The sequence below is a fragment of the Papaver somniferum genome, chromosome 10 (assembly GCF_003573695.1).
Source record: "Papaver somniferum cultivar HN1 chromosome 10, ASM357369v1, whole genome shotgun sequence".
In the NCBI taxonomy this organism is placed as follows: Eukaryota; Viridiplantae; Streptophyta; class Magnoliopsida; order Ranunculales; family Papaveraceae; genus Papaver; species Papaver somniferum.
The window spans coordinates 152,086,979-152,100,725 of record NC_039367.1 but is presented as its reverse complement, the minus strand read 5'-3'; the positions used below and the strand labels follow the sequence as shown (position 1 = coordinate 152,100,725).

General features: G+C 39.0%; 1 long non-coding RNA gene across 1 annotated transcript; it reads left to right on the top strand.

Annotated features, from left to right (window-relative positions):
• The first annotated feature begins 324 nt into the window (after positions 1-324).
• LOC113318180 lies at positions 325-747 on the top strand. Its single transcript, XR_003344309.1, has 3 exons — positions 325-356; positions 456-503; positions 624-747. It is a non-coding gene; the product is annotated as an uncharacterized LOC113318180 (long non-coding RNA).
• Positions 748-13,747: the final 13,000 nt, after the last annotated feature.

The window sequence follows — 13,747 nt, the reverse complement described above, 5'->3', positions numbered from 1 at the left end:
TGATATGGAAAATCTCTTTTATTCCCTAAAAGTGTTTACAATAAGCTTATTTACATTGATTTGTTTTAGTGCTCTAAACTGTTTCCCAAAAAAAAATTCTCGGGTAACCTTAGGGCAATTTTTTTGTTAATTTACGTATTATTACATGATTTAGGCACATGCATGATGGTATGACTTCAATTCTCGTGTTGGGATGGATATTTACATATATTATTGGCACATTTATATGTTTGGATTGTTTGGTTTAACACTGAGGTTAATGGTTAGGTATTGTAGTGAGTTTGATGGGTTGTTTTTGGATTACTCATGGCAATGTGTAACAGGACACCATGGAAAAACTGTTGGAGCTGGCTGAGGTGGGTTTAGCTCATCTTCTTACCGATTTTTTCTTTTGGAGGAGACGGATTGATAGTTTTCAGTAGTTTTGATGGCACTACTCTATGTTTACACTGTAGGTAGCACATCTCAAAGAAAAAATTGGCAAAATGTATAGCGGAGAACATGTAAGTTGACATCCATATTGACTATTCAAATCCAGTTGAAATATTGAAGTTTAGTTAGATTATTGGAAACCTCAAGCTCGTAATGTTATTTCAGTTCTGATTGTTGCATGGTGCCAACAGATAAACAGCACTGAGGATAGATCTGTTCTCCATGTGGCTCTACGTGCTCCAAGAGATGTTGTTATGTCCAGTGATGGGATAAATGTAGTTCCATAGGTTTGGAAGGTTTTCGACAAGATCAACGAATTCAGTGAAAAATTTGCGGTGGATCTTGGGTAATGCTAGTTTAAATTTGTATTGATACGTCTTGATTTTAATCTTACACTTAAATATTGATAGGAAAGTTTGATAGACTGGAGCCACGGGGAAGGCATTGAAAGATGTTGTAGATGTTGGAATTCGAGTCTCGGTGATTGGTTGCAAGAAGGTTTAATTCACTCGCACTGTAATTCTCTAAGTCGCAGAAATCCTCAAGATCAACCTCGTGGTTTCGTGATTGCCGAGTTGTGGATGTTGTGAACATGATGCCCACTCCGAAAGGTGGAACCATGGAGCTGCTATACATGCAGGTTGGTCCTACTCGTTTGACACATATACTCGTTCTAAGGACATAAATATTGACTTGCCTAATAGATTTTTGAATGTTTGATAACTTCTCTAGTTGTATTCCCAACAACATTGGCTCCTGCTCGTGACTTCTGGTTGCTGCGCTATAAGAAGAGGATGATGTTGTAGTTAATCCACTCGTTTTGAGTTTAACAGTGAGCTTCTTCCACGATCATGCACATTATATCTCTTTTTTGTGACACTGTGCAGTTAATATAGCATTGGTATTGTATTTCTGCAGGTCTTGCAAAGCCATCCCCTGCGATTGAAACATTTTGTACCAGCATATGATCTTGATATGGACTTTGTTCTTGGTGTGGGAGGATATGATCTGGATATGTTAGTTCCAGCATTTGTTCTTCTCATTCTATACACGAATAGGCTTCTCCTGGTTTTTCATTTTACTTGCAGATTCATGTTCTTAACCGGTTAAAGATATTTCCACTTAGATATAATCATTTTTTGAACCATTATTTGTGTTTGTTATGTTACATTCATAATATTTGATGAGTTTTTGCTGCCAGCATTTGTTTTATATAAGTTTCAGTCACTTTTAGGTGAGTGCTAATTACAAAAGGATGCTATTTTACTTTTGATTGGAGATATTAGTTCGTTGTTTTGTAACGGAGGGTGATTTCACAACTCTTTTTGTACCCCAATCATATCTCCGTGAGCACATTGTCAATCTCCCTGAAAACTGAAACTATCATTTCTGTATCTATTTCCTTAAGCAGCTCGAACCTCGAAGACACTAACATCTCCTGAACATAGCTAAACGTCATCTAAGAGATGTGGATTCATTATTTGTACACTTTTTAGGCTTTAAGTCCACTAATTTATTTTGTTTTGAAACAGAGTTAGGGGCTAAGAATAGAGAAAATAGTGCCAAATAAACTGTTCAACACAGTGACACACTGGTGGTTCCAAGCCACATGGAATACGCAAAATTGGTAAAGCTTCGAGTCATGTCTGTTTTTCGCAGTTGTAATACGAATTGGCCTAACTTTTGAAATTGATTTACTTGTAGGGTCGAATGGAGATGTGGCAGCATACTGGCAGTTCGATGGAAATTTTGATGCCATGTGCCAACGATATGGGCCTTATCCCAAATGTTCTAATTGAGGTGAGTTAGAACTTCTCCCAAGGCATAACACAAATTGGAAATGCAAACACCCATAAAGTATGCAAGTTAAGATACCATTTGATTAGTTGTTGTCAGTAAATAATTCCTGTTACAACCTGAGATGCTGATAATATGGTTCTAGGAATTTTCTTTGTTCAACTTTCACTCTACAGTGAGGTGAACTTATCTAGGTTAATGCTTGGTTTCGTTCTCCATGTACATCGATCGATGACGTTCTTTATTAACTTTGGTTTGTTGCAGAATTTCGACGATGATAGATGGTATGAATCAAATGGTAAGGAGTAATAAAGGGTTGTTCTGGAGCAGGAGCAATCAAATACATTTCTAGTGCACGGTTTACGTCCAAGTTGTGTACAACTTTGGTAGTCTGAGAACATCACCTTTTGATTGTTTTTGCGGAGTTTTTTCTTTTGTCGTATGAGATTTATTATTCCAAATGTTTGAATCATTTTGTGAACAACTTGATTTCATGAATGAGAATGTTTTTTGGGACAAAATACTGTGTGAATGAATGTTCAAAAGGGTAAAGGGAAAGGCATCCTGCCAAAGAAACTAAGAAAGCTCATTTCCAATTTTAAAATTTAGCAACGCTTTACTGGCGTTGTTATTATCTGTGCGACCGTTGAAGTTAGCCCCTAGGGACGGTTTTATAGCTGTCGAGAAAAGTATTTGGGACGGATTCCAAAACCGTCCCCACATCATAAAGTCGTCCCTAATAGTATTGCTGACGGTAAAGTTAAACCGTCCCTAAAGCAAAGCCGTCTCTAAGTATTAGAGACGGTGGAACAGGGGACGGTGAGAAAACCGTCCCTAAATACCTTTTGGGACGGATTTTGGTTTTTGGGATGTTTTTTGGCCGTCCCAAGAGGCCTTCTGTTTTGTAGTGCCAACATTAAATACATTTTACTAATTTTGACTTGATTTATAACAGTGTGTCCAAAAGATACTGAAAATCTAGTCATTATGCATTGGAGAGTTGGAAAAGTATATTTAAGAGAAAGATAATAACAAGGTTAATTATGTGCAAAGGGATTCATAATACAGCTTATGTGAATCAGTAAGTTGTCAGAACATCCCATTCTTTTTCTGCAATGACTATTTCCTCCTTGCTTTCTGCTGTAGTGACTCTAGATTTGTATCCATTTCTAGTTGTAAATCCCTCTCATGTTCACTCAATTCCATCAGCAACATCTGGTTCTATGTGTGATCCTTCTGTGAACGCAAACAGATAAGTTATCACTGATCTCTCTGAAGTAAATGTTGAAGAAAGTGAACAAATGAGTCATAACAAATCCAAAGGGGTTTTTACTGGTAACTCACATCCTGAACCTACATTGGCTAAAAAGTTCCAGAAAGGTGGATCTTCTGGAGACCAGACCACCACCCATGCTTCATCCAATCAGATATGTCCAACCCCTTTCCCAGAACTGTACCTTCCTCACCAGTTCTTTCATCGGAGTGTTTCTTCTCCAGCTTCTGTCTTGTTAGCCCAGGTCTTCCACAAGACACTTTGCCGGCTACTGCAGTTGTTACGAGTCCAAGTAATCCAGTCAGGTCTTTGCTATTTACTAGGATCATAACAATTTTCTGTTTCACATTGTACTCACGTATTACTATAATAACAGTCCAATATCCACTAGATTGGGTGGACGATATTCACCATATATCCCTTCTGTCTTGGTATCAGACTCTCGATCCAAGTTCACCTTCCGCAAATATCAAAAAAAAAAAAAAAAAAAAAACCGTGAAGAACCAACACCCTAATCACAGAGATAGATATGGCAGATACAACAAACAATCTTCGACAAGTTCAAATACATCATCTAGTAACTTTGAAACACACTGAAACCAATCACATACTATGAAAAGTTCAGTTCAAACCTATCTTAAAGGGGAATGGGCTAACTGGATTCATTGATGGATCTAAAGAAGTGCCAGATCGCACTCTACCAGACAGTGATGAGATCAATCCTGCCTTCACTGCCTATGAAGCACAAGATGCATTAATCACTGGTTGGCTAAACTCAACCCTTACACCAGAAGTTCTCAGCGTTGTTGCAAAGCTAGATACTTCGAAAGCAATATGGGATGCACTGGAAACTGAGTTTGCACCTAAGACGTTTGCTCACCAGATGAATCTCAAAAAGAAACTGCATAACTTATCCAAAGGTAATAAGTCTTTGAAAGCTTATTTAAATGAAGCTAAACGATTGTTTGGTTACACAGTTCCTGCTAATGAGATGAAGAAATCCATTTGTAATGGATTAATCCAGTCTTATGATCCAATAGTTACTGTGTTGGGTACTGCTGATAATATGGATATCCAGACTTTTAAGTCTCATCTCCTTACTTATGAGATGCGTCAAGAAAATCAACTATCCCAGGAATCACAACCCATTGCAAATCTTGTAACTGCAAATTCGGCATCATCCAGCAGAGATCCACCAAGGATGCACAACAATCAACCTAGACGACAGCCACCACCAAACAACAACAATCGTCATTCTCCTTACCAGCAACGTGGTCCTTCTCAAGGGGATGTTTACTGTCAAATTTGCAAGAAGAGGAATCACACTGCAGATCATTGCTGGTTCCGCTATGATAGAAGCAATGACAATCGGCAAAGGCCTGCTGAAGCTTATGTTGCCTTTCCTGAAGCCACTAATACTCAATGGGTCACAGATACGGGTGCGAAAAATCATATGATTGCTGATGCTCAAAATTTGTGTATTCCACATGAGTATGATGGACCTGACCAAGTGAGAGTTGGTAATGGTAATGCTCTACAAATAGCACACATTGGTAACACTGAGTTCAATTCTAGTAATCGAAAGTTTGCATTAAATAATGTCTATCATGTGCCACAAATCAAAAAGAATCTGCTATCTGTTCATCAGTTTTGCAGGGATAATAATGTATATTTTGAGTTTCACACTAATCTGTTTGTTGTGAAGGACAAAATCACGGGAGCAACGCTGCTATCAGGAAGGAATGAGAATGGACTATATGTGCTGGATAGTGTAGGTGGCACGCAACCATCTCTATCTCCCTCAACTTTTCCTCTGCAAGTATTCCAGTATGGCACCAGTGGCTTGGACATCCAATGCTGAGCACGGTTTCTAGAGTTGTCAAACAGTTTTCCCTTCCAGTTCAAAATAAGAGTTTTGGCTTCTGTCACTCTTTTCATATAAGGAGTAGGTGTCTTCCATTTACTCCTAGTACTACCGTTTATGATACTCCTTTAAGTATTATTGTTTCTGATATTTGGGTATCACCAAAAATTTCTCGTAATGGTTTTCGTTATTTTCTGATATTCATGGATGCTTACTCTCATTATACATGGATTTATCCTTTAGTGCAACGATCTGCTGTTTTTATGGGGGTCATAAAATAAAAGTCTTCCAGTCAGATAATGCATTGGAATACAAGAAACTGACTTCTTATCTAAACAACTTAGGCATACATCATCGTTTCTCCTGTCCTCATACATCATCTCAAAACGGTCTAGCAGAAAGAAGGATCAAACACATCACAGAAAGTGGTCTAGCCTTATTATTTCAAGCACATCTTCCAGAAGATTTTTGGCCAGAGGCCTTTACCACAGCCTGTTATCTCATTAACAGGACACCAAATCTGTCATCTAATCACAAAACACCACTTGAGTTACTCTTTGGCAAACAAACAGATTATTTATTTCTGCGTGTTTTTGGTTGCTTAGCATATCCATGTCTTAGACCATATAATGCCATGATAGACGCATTTATGTGTCTAATATAGCTCATTTGTATATATTGTTAGTACTCGATATTGTACTTATTTGATTATTTTATGTATTTGTAGGTGTTTTTGGAAAATAATCACTTGCGGCGAATTTGGCTAAAAATGTGGCATTTGGACCTCCGTTGATAACGTACCGGAAGCGCCTCAGAAGTGTACCGGAAGTATCCCAGAAATACCCCGGAGGAACCCCGAAAAAAGTGCGGAAAATGCCCCAGAGGACACTTGCTATACGGACCCTTGATTTTGGATAAGGGGTAACCTAATCTAAGGGGTGACCCATTTCCAGGCAGCTGCTAAAGGGACACCAGAACTGGATAGGGGGAGGTCTTCTTCAAATTTCAAATACTGGTTTTGGCGGGAAAGGCCATGCATTTCGCTGTTGATTTTTGATCCGATTGTTGGAGCTATTTTAGGGAGATTAAACACCGGAAATTGATTGGGCTGGACGTGATATGGATATAAAATTCTAGTATGGATGATTTCATGGGCTTAATTGGGCTAGAATATCCGGGAGAAGCAATCAAAGTTAAAACAGAGAGACGTGTCCTGTTGTGCACTTTCAAAGATTTTTGAGAGATTTCTGGAGGAATTTGACGATGGTTAACATGTACACGGTCTTATTCAAGTCTAGGGAAGAGTTTGGTAGCTATTTTATAGCTAACACACGTGAAAAAGCTCAACAGAAGGGATTATTCTCTCAACAGCGCAGAGAAGAAAAATTCGGAATTTATACGAGTTATTTGGGATTTGAGGGCTATATAAGAGTGGTTTCAAGTCATAGAAAAGTTTAGAAACCCTTAGGAGAGAGTTAGGAGGAGTTTAGAGGCGAGTAGAGGAAGTTACAGAAAATTGGTGCTGCTGCTGCTGCTGCCATTGAAGAACCTGAAGAACACGAAGAACAGACTCGCAGAGTCCGTCGTTCTTTAGCAGTCTTATTTCAAACCAACTGTCGTTGTTTTACAGCAGTTAGTGCTACTATCGTTGTTTTTAAGACCCTTCCACTTTGTAACAGTGACGCTGTAACATTTATACAGCGTTGCAAACTTCTTTTTACACCATTTTCATCAATAAAAACACATTATTAAGCCATGAATACATCTTATGATCATGTTTTTGGGATGAGGAGCTAAACCCAATCCAAGGGGTGACAGAGGAAGCCATTCTCACAATAATTATGTGGTAATCTCTATTTTATTAATTTATGCAATATTTTTATATGATTAATTGCATTGATAAAAATGATTTAAATGGTTTTTATTAATCAACTGTGTTTTCCCTTGATAATGCATGCTTAGTTTTAGACTCTTGATGCATTATACTTGTGATTAACATTTTATATTTTGGAAAATATGCTCTTGGCAATTTTTAGAATCAACCCAATTATTTAAATTGCATAGTAAAAAAAATATTAGATCACATAAGTATTGTTGATTGGTGGAATCTTAACCCCTATTTCTCCATAAAATTTTATTTCAGTTTGCTATTTTTCCTAAATTTTATTTAAATCTAGAAATTTTGTTACCTTCACAAGTCTGAAAAGACCCAGTTTTTACCACTACTACAATCACTATTTGAAAAACATCAAATTTTTGGCGCCGCCGACGCGGATTTGTGTTTAGGTAGCATTTTTTTTTTATTATTATTCTTGTTCTTCTTTACGTTTTTGGTTTTTTTTTGTTTCCTTGCAGATTTTTGAAGTTGGAGCGAGAGATAAATTTGCCAAAGCTTGTGGTGATTTACTTAAAGTTTGGGAGCGAAAAGCAAAGCTAAAGGAGCGAAAGAAGAAGAATTTTATTTATTTACTTTGATAAAAAGAGAAAAAAAAAGAGAGACATTTTTTTTTGTAATTTTTTTTTATTAGACTTTCTTTTCTTTTGTATTTTTTTTTTCTTATGGACTTTGGACATTAATTTTGGGACATTTTTATTTTTATTTTTAAACCCTACGGAAGGGTACCCTTAAATATAAACTGTGTGCAGGGAAGGACGACGATTACGATATCGTCTCGGCCCCTCGGGTTCGCACACGGCATAGGAGTCGTGGCCCGAGTCGACTTCAGCGGTTCTTCGCCCGTCTGGTACGGGAGGTAAAATTCTAAACACCCGCGAATCTCCTGCAAGCGGGTTACTGGACTCCTTAAGGTGAATATATGCTGAGGACTTGAATATGGAGTGTTTTTAAATTCCTAGTAAAGGGCAAGGACTGGACCATATAAGATAAGGGTTCGGATTTCATCACCGCTCCCTTCTTGCCCCCTTAGGAAAACGAAACCTAAAGCGAACCTAAGCCTAAAATTTGGACTAGAAAGAGACCTATAGGGTATCGAGCTTAACAGGACAATCATTCGAAAAATATTGGTTACTCTTTTAAGCACACCTTGAAGTTCTTGACGGTTACTGCGAGTTGAATGCGTGACTGCGCCGCATTGGATCGGTGAGGTTTTGGGTATCAAAGCTCCACTGAGCTTCCCTCGCCTCGATTCAACTTGTTTTAACTCGGATTGATTCCAGAGGGGTTTGCTCAAATTGTAACGAATTCCCTTTCGAAGGATTATAAGCTGGTCTAGAAACAATCTAAGTGGAGCCATCATGCTTGTTGTTTGCTAGAAATCTTTAGGTTTGCTGTGGTAAAGTCGAGTCAGCCTGTTGTGTGATTGCTAGACCCTTCCTTTTAGGATTTTTATTCTTTTTGAATTCTTTTTAGTGTATGCCCGATTTTGTTAATAGGGCTTGGAAAAGAGATACTCTAGGTCGATTGATTAGCGAAAAACCTAGTAGTTCTTCTGATTTAAGCAGGGAGCTCGAAGACTCTTCTTTGGAGAGCCCTGTTTTTTTGGAAACTTCTATTTGAGAATTTATCTCTGAGTGCAAAGTACCCCTAGTACTCAGTTGTGCCACGATGGCAACTTTGAAAGATTACATGTTCCCAACTAGGACCAACCGAGCTTCATGCATTAAATTGCCAGCCACTACGGCTAATTTCGAGATAAAACCTAGTATTCTTCAGATGATCCCTATATTCTTAGGAAAAGATGATGAGAACCCTTATTTTCATATTAGGGACTTTGAGGAAATCTGTGGGACAATTAGGATAAAGGACCTTACCGATGAAGTCTTGAAACTTAAGATGTTTCCCTTTTCTTTGAGAGACAAAGCCAAGACCTGGCTTAACAACCTACCGTCTGAATCCATAGAAACATGGCAGGAACTTATCGCTGCCTTCTATATGAAATTCTACCCTAAGCATAAAACTGCAGCTGTTAGGCAGAAAATTAGTGCTAGTGTGCAACAAGAGGGAGAGTCTCTTTATAGGTTTTTAGAGCGATTCAATGATCTCCTATCTCAGTGTCCTCACCATGGATTTGATAATATGAAACTTGTACAGATTATTTATGATGGTTTAGACTATTCGACCAAAGCCATGGTTGAGTCTATGTGCGCTGGTGAGTTCACTAGTAAAAATGCTGATGATGCTTTTGCCTTCTTAGGAGCTATCGCTGAAAAATCCCAACAGTGGGAATCTTGTGTTGAACCCCCTAAAAGACTCTTGGTCAATAGAAGTAGCACCAATATGGTAGATACGAGTTTTGCGTCAGATGCTAAGTTTGCTGCTTTATCCAGAAGGTTAGAAGCTTTAGAAATGGGTCAGACTAAAAATAGGTCCCTTGTTGAACCTAATAGAGCCTCTCAAGTCTCTAGTTGTGGAATAGAGCCCGATAATTCATTTTGGGAAGGTCAGGTTAGTGAAGAGCAAGCCCATGCTGTCTATAACAATGCTAGGTTTGAGAACCGCCAGAAGTTTGACCCATACTCAGAAACCTACAACCCTGGTTGGAGAAACCATCCTAATTTCTCTTGGTCTAAGGCCAGAGTCAAGGCCAGTCTAGCAATTCTCAGCCTCCCCCAGGTTTTGGTTTTAAGAACTCTTCAGGTCAAACCCAGTTTCAGAACACTTCCGAGAAAAAGATCTCTACCTTAGAGGATACTCTCACTATGTTAGCAAATAACCATGAAATGCTAACAAAGAACCACATGAGCTTTCAACAGAAACTAGGCAAGAATTGAAGAATAATTCCCAGAGTCTTGCCAAATTAGAACTTCAAGTAGGACAAATAGCTAAGTTCATAAGTGAGAGAGAAGATGGAAGGTTCCCTAGTCGTACTGATCCCAACCCAAAAGGAGAGAAATCGTACAATCATGTGAATTGTCACAACCCTTAGGAGTGGAAAGAAAGTTGACAACAAGGTTGCCATGCCTGATAGTGAACATGCTGTAGTTCACCCTGCTGAGCCAGAAAATGAGGAGACTGATAGAGTCTCCAAGAGACCAATGAGGGTCCTGTTGAGCCCGGCTTTGTTCCCAGAGCCCCATTCCCAGCTGCTAGTTCCGACTAAGAGGGAGTCCAACTTTAATGATATATTGGAGGTTTTTAAGCAGGTTAATATCAACCTTCCATTATTAGATGCAATTAGGCAGATTCCCTCTTATGCCAAGTTCCTTAAGGACTTGTGTACGCGAAAGCGTAAGCTCAGTGTCCAGAAGAAAGCCTTCATAGCTAGTCATGTGAGTTCTATTATTCAGAATACCACTACTCCTAAGTATAAAGACCCAGGGTCCCCTACCATTGCTTGTACAATAGGTAAGTACCGTGTTGAGAAAGCTTTGCTTGACTTAGGAGCCAGTGTAAATTTACTTCCATATCATGTGTACCTTAAGCTAGGACTTGGTGAGATGAAACCTACCCAGATAACACTTCAGTTAGCTGATAGGTCCGTTAAAGTTCCTCGTGGTGTGATCGAGGATGTTCTCATAGAGGTTGACAAGTTTATTTATCCAGTGGATTTTGTTATCCTAGATACCCAACCTGTCCCTGACCCAGAGAACCAAATACCAGTGATTTTAGGTCGCCCGTTTTTAGCTACATCCAATGCGATCATTAACTGTCGAAATGGTATTATGAATTTGTCTTTTGGTAATATGACTATTGAGCTGAATATTTTTAATATTAGTAAGCTACCCTCTGAACTAGATGACTCGAATGTAGAAGAGGTGAACATGATAGGAACATTAGTCGAGGAGTCATTACCAAACACTTTGTTAGAAGATCCATTAGAAAAATGCCTAGCTCACTTTGGGATTGATTTTGATGATGATAATGTAATTAATGAGGTGAATGCTTTGTTAGATTCAACCCCTTTGTTAGATACTAGTAATGGATGGAAACCTAAGTTCGAACCACTACCAGTTTCTAAGTCTACCCTAGTTCCTTCTTTAAGAGCCTCCTAAGTTGGACCTAAAACCATTGCCAGATACCCTGAAGTATGTGTTTTTAGGCCCGTCTGAGACTTTACCTGTGATTGTTTCTTCCGACTTGGATATAGATCAGGAAAGTAGGCTAGTAACCGTCATTCAAAACAACAAGGAAGCTTTAGGGTGGACCATAGCAGACATTAAGGGTATAAGTCCTACTGTTTGTATGCATCAGATCTATTTAGAGGAAGACACCAAACCTTCTAGGGAGATGCAACGTCGACTAAACCCCAATATGAAAGAAGTAGTTCGAACTGAGGTTCTTAAGCTATTAGATGCAGGAATTATCTACCCTATTTCAGACAGTAAGTGGGTCAGCCCCGTTCAGGTTGTTCCCAAGAAATCTGGTATTACTGTAGTCCAGAATAATAACAATGAGTTAATCCCGACCCGAATGACCACGGGTTGGCGTGTTTGTATTGACTATAGGAAATTGAACAAGGTCACTAGGAAGGACCACTTTCCCCTTCCCTTCATCGACCAGATGCTAGAGAGATTAGCTGGACATAGTCACTATTGCTTTTTAGATGGCTACTCTGGATATAATCAGATCGTTATTGCCCCAGAAGACCAGGAGAAAACCACTTTTACCTGTCCCTTTGGTACCTTTGCGTATAGACGCATGCCTTTCGGGCTATGTAATGCCCCAGCGACTTTTCAGCGTGCATGATGAGTATATTTTCTGACATGGTAGAACGGTTTTGGAGGTCTTTATGGATGATTTTTCAGTGTTTGGTTCGTCTTTCGATGAGTGCTTGCATCATTTGTCATTAGTTTTGACTAGGTGTAAGGAAAAGAATTTAGTGCTTAATTGGGAGAAATGTCACTTTATGGTTCGTTCAGGAATTGTTCTAGGGCATATTGTATCTTCAAAGGGTATAGAGTGGATAGAGCAAAGTTGACCTTATTAAAACTTTACCGGTCCCAAAAACCGTAAGAGATATTAGGTCATTCTTAGGACATGCTGGTTTTTATCGTCGTTTCATTAAGGATTTTAGCTTGATGTCTAGACCTCTTTGCAATTTGCTTGCAAAAGATGTTAAGTTTGTTTTTGATGATGCTTGTTTAGAGGCTTTTGAGAAGCTTAAGTCATTACTCACTACCGCCCCCATAGTCCAGGCACCCAACTGGAACCTACCCTTTGAGATCATGTGTGATGCTTCAGATTATGCTATTGGTGTTGTGCTAGGTCAGCGAGAAAATAAGTTACTTCATGTGATTTACTATGCTAGCAAAACTCTGAATGATGCCCAGTTGAACTATACCACTACCGAGAAGGAACTATTAGCCATTGTGTTTGCCTTAGACAAGTTTAGACCCTATCTCTTAGGTTCTAAGATCATCATATATACTGATCATGCTGCTTTAAAATATCTTTTGTCTAAGAAGGATACTAAACCTAGATTGATTAGGTGGATTCTGTTGTTGCAAGAGTTTTCTCCAGACATTAGAGACAAAAAGGGTGCCGAAAATGTTGTAGCAGATCACTTGTCTAGGCTAGTTGTTAGTTCCCCAGATGATTCCCTTCCTATAAGGGATAGCTTTCCTGATGAACAATTGTTCTTTGTTACCCAATTACCTTGGTATGCGAATATAGTGAACTATCTTGTTACTGGTCGAATGCCCCAACATTGGGGTAAACAAGATCGTTCTAGATTTTTAGCTGAGGTTAAGCACTTCTTTTGGGATGATCCTTATTTGTTTAAGTATTGCCCAGACCAGATTATTAGGAGATGTATACCTGAGAGTGACCAGTCCAGTATTATTTCCTTTTGTCATGATCATGCTTGTGGGGGTCACTTTAGTGCTAAGAAAACTGCTGCTAAGATATTGCAGTGTGGATTCTATTGGCCTTCGTTGTTTAAAGACTCCCACAGTTACTGCGTTACTTGTGAACGATGCCAGAAATTAGGAACCATTTCCCGTAGGAACATGATGCCCTTGAACCCTATTTTAATTGTTGAGGTCTTTGATGTGTGGGGTATTGACTTTATGGGTCCGTTTCCTAATTCTTTTGGTAACCTATACATCCTTGTCGCCGTAGACTATGTCTCTAAGTGGATTGAGGCGGTTGCGTGTAAAACCAATGACCATAGGGTTGTGATTGAGTTCTTGAAAAATAATATACTTACACGTTTTGGTACACCGCGAGCTATAATTAGTGATGGAGGGTCGCACTTTTGTAATGGGACTTTTAGACTTCTGATGAAGAAATATGGTATTACACATAAGATAGCTACCCCGTATCATCCACAGACTAGTGGTCAGGTAGAGGTTTCCAATAGGGAGATAAAACGTATATTAGAGAAAACAGTTAATCCTAATCGGAAAGACTGGTCGTCTAGGCTTACTGATGCCTTATGGGCTTACCGTACTGCGTTTAAGACCCCCATTGGAATGTCGCC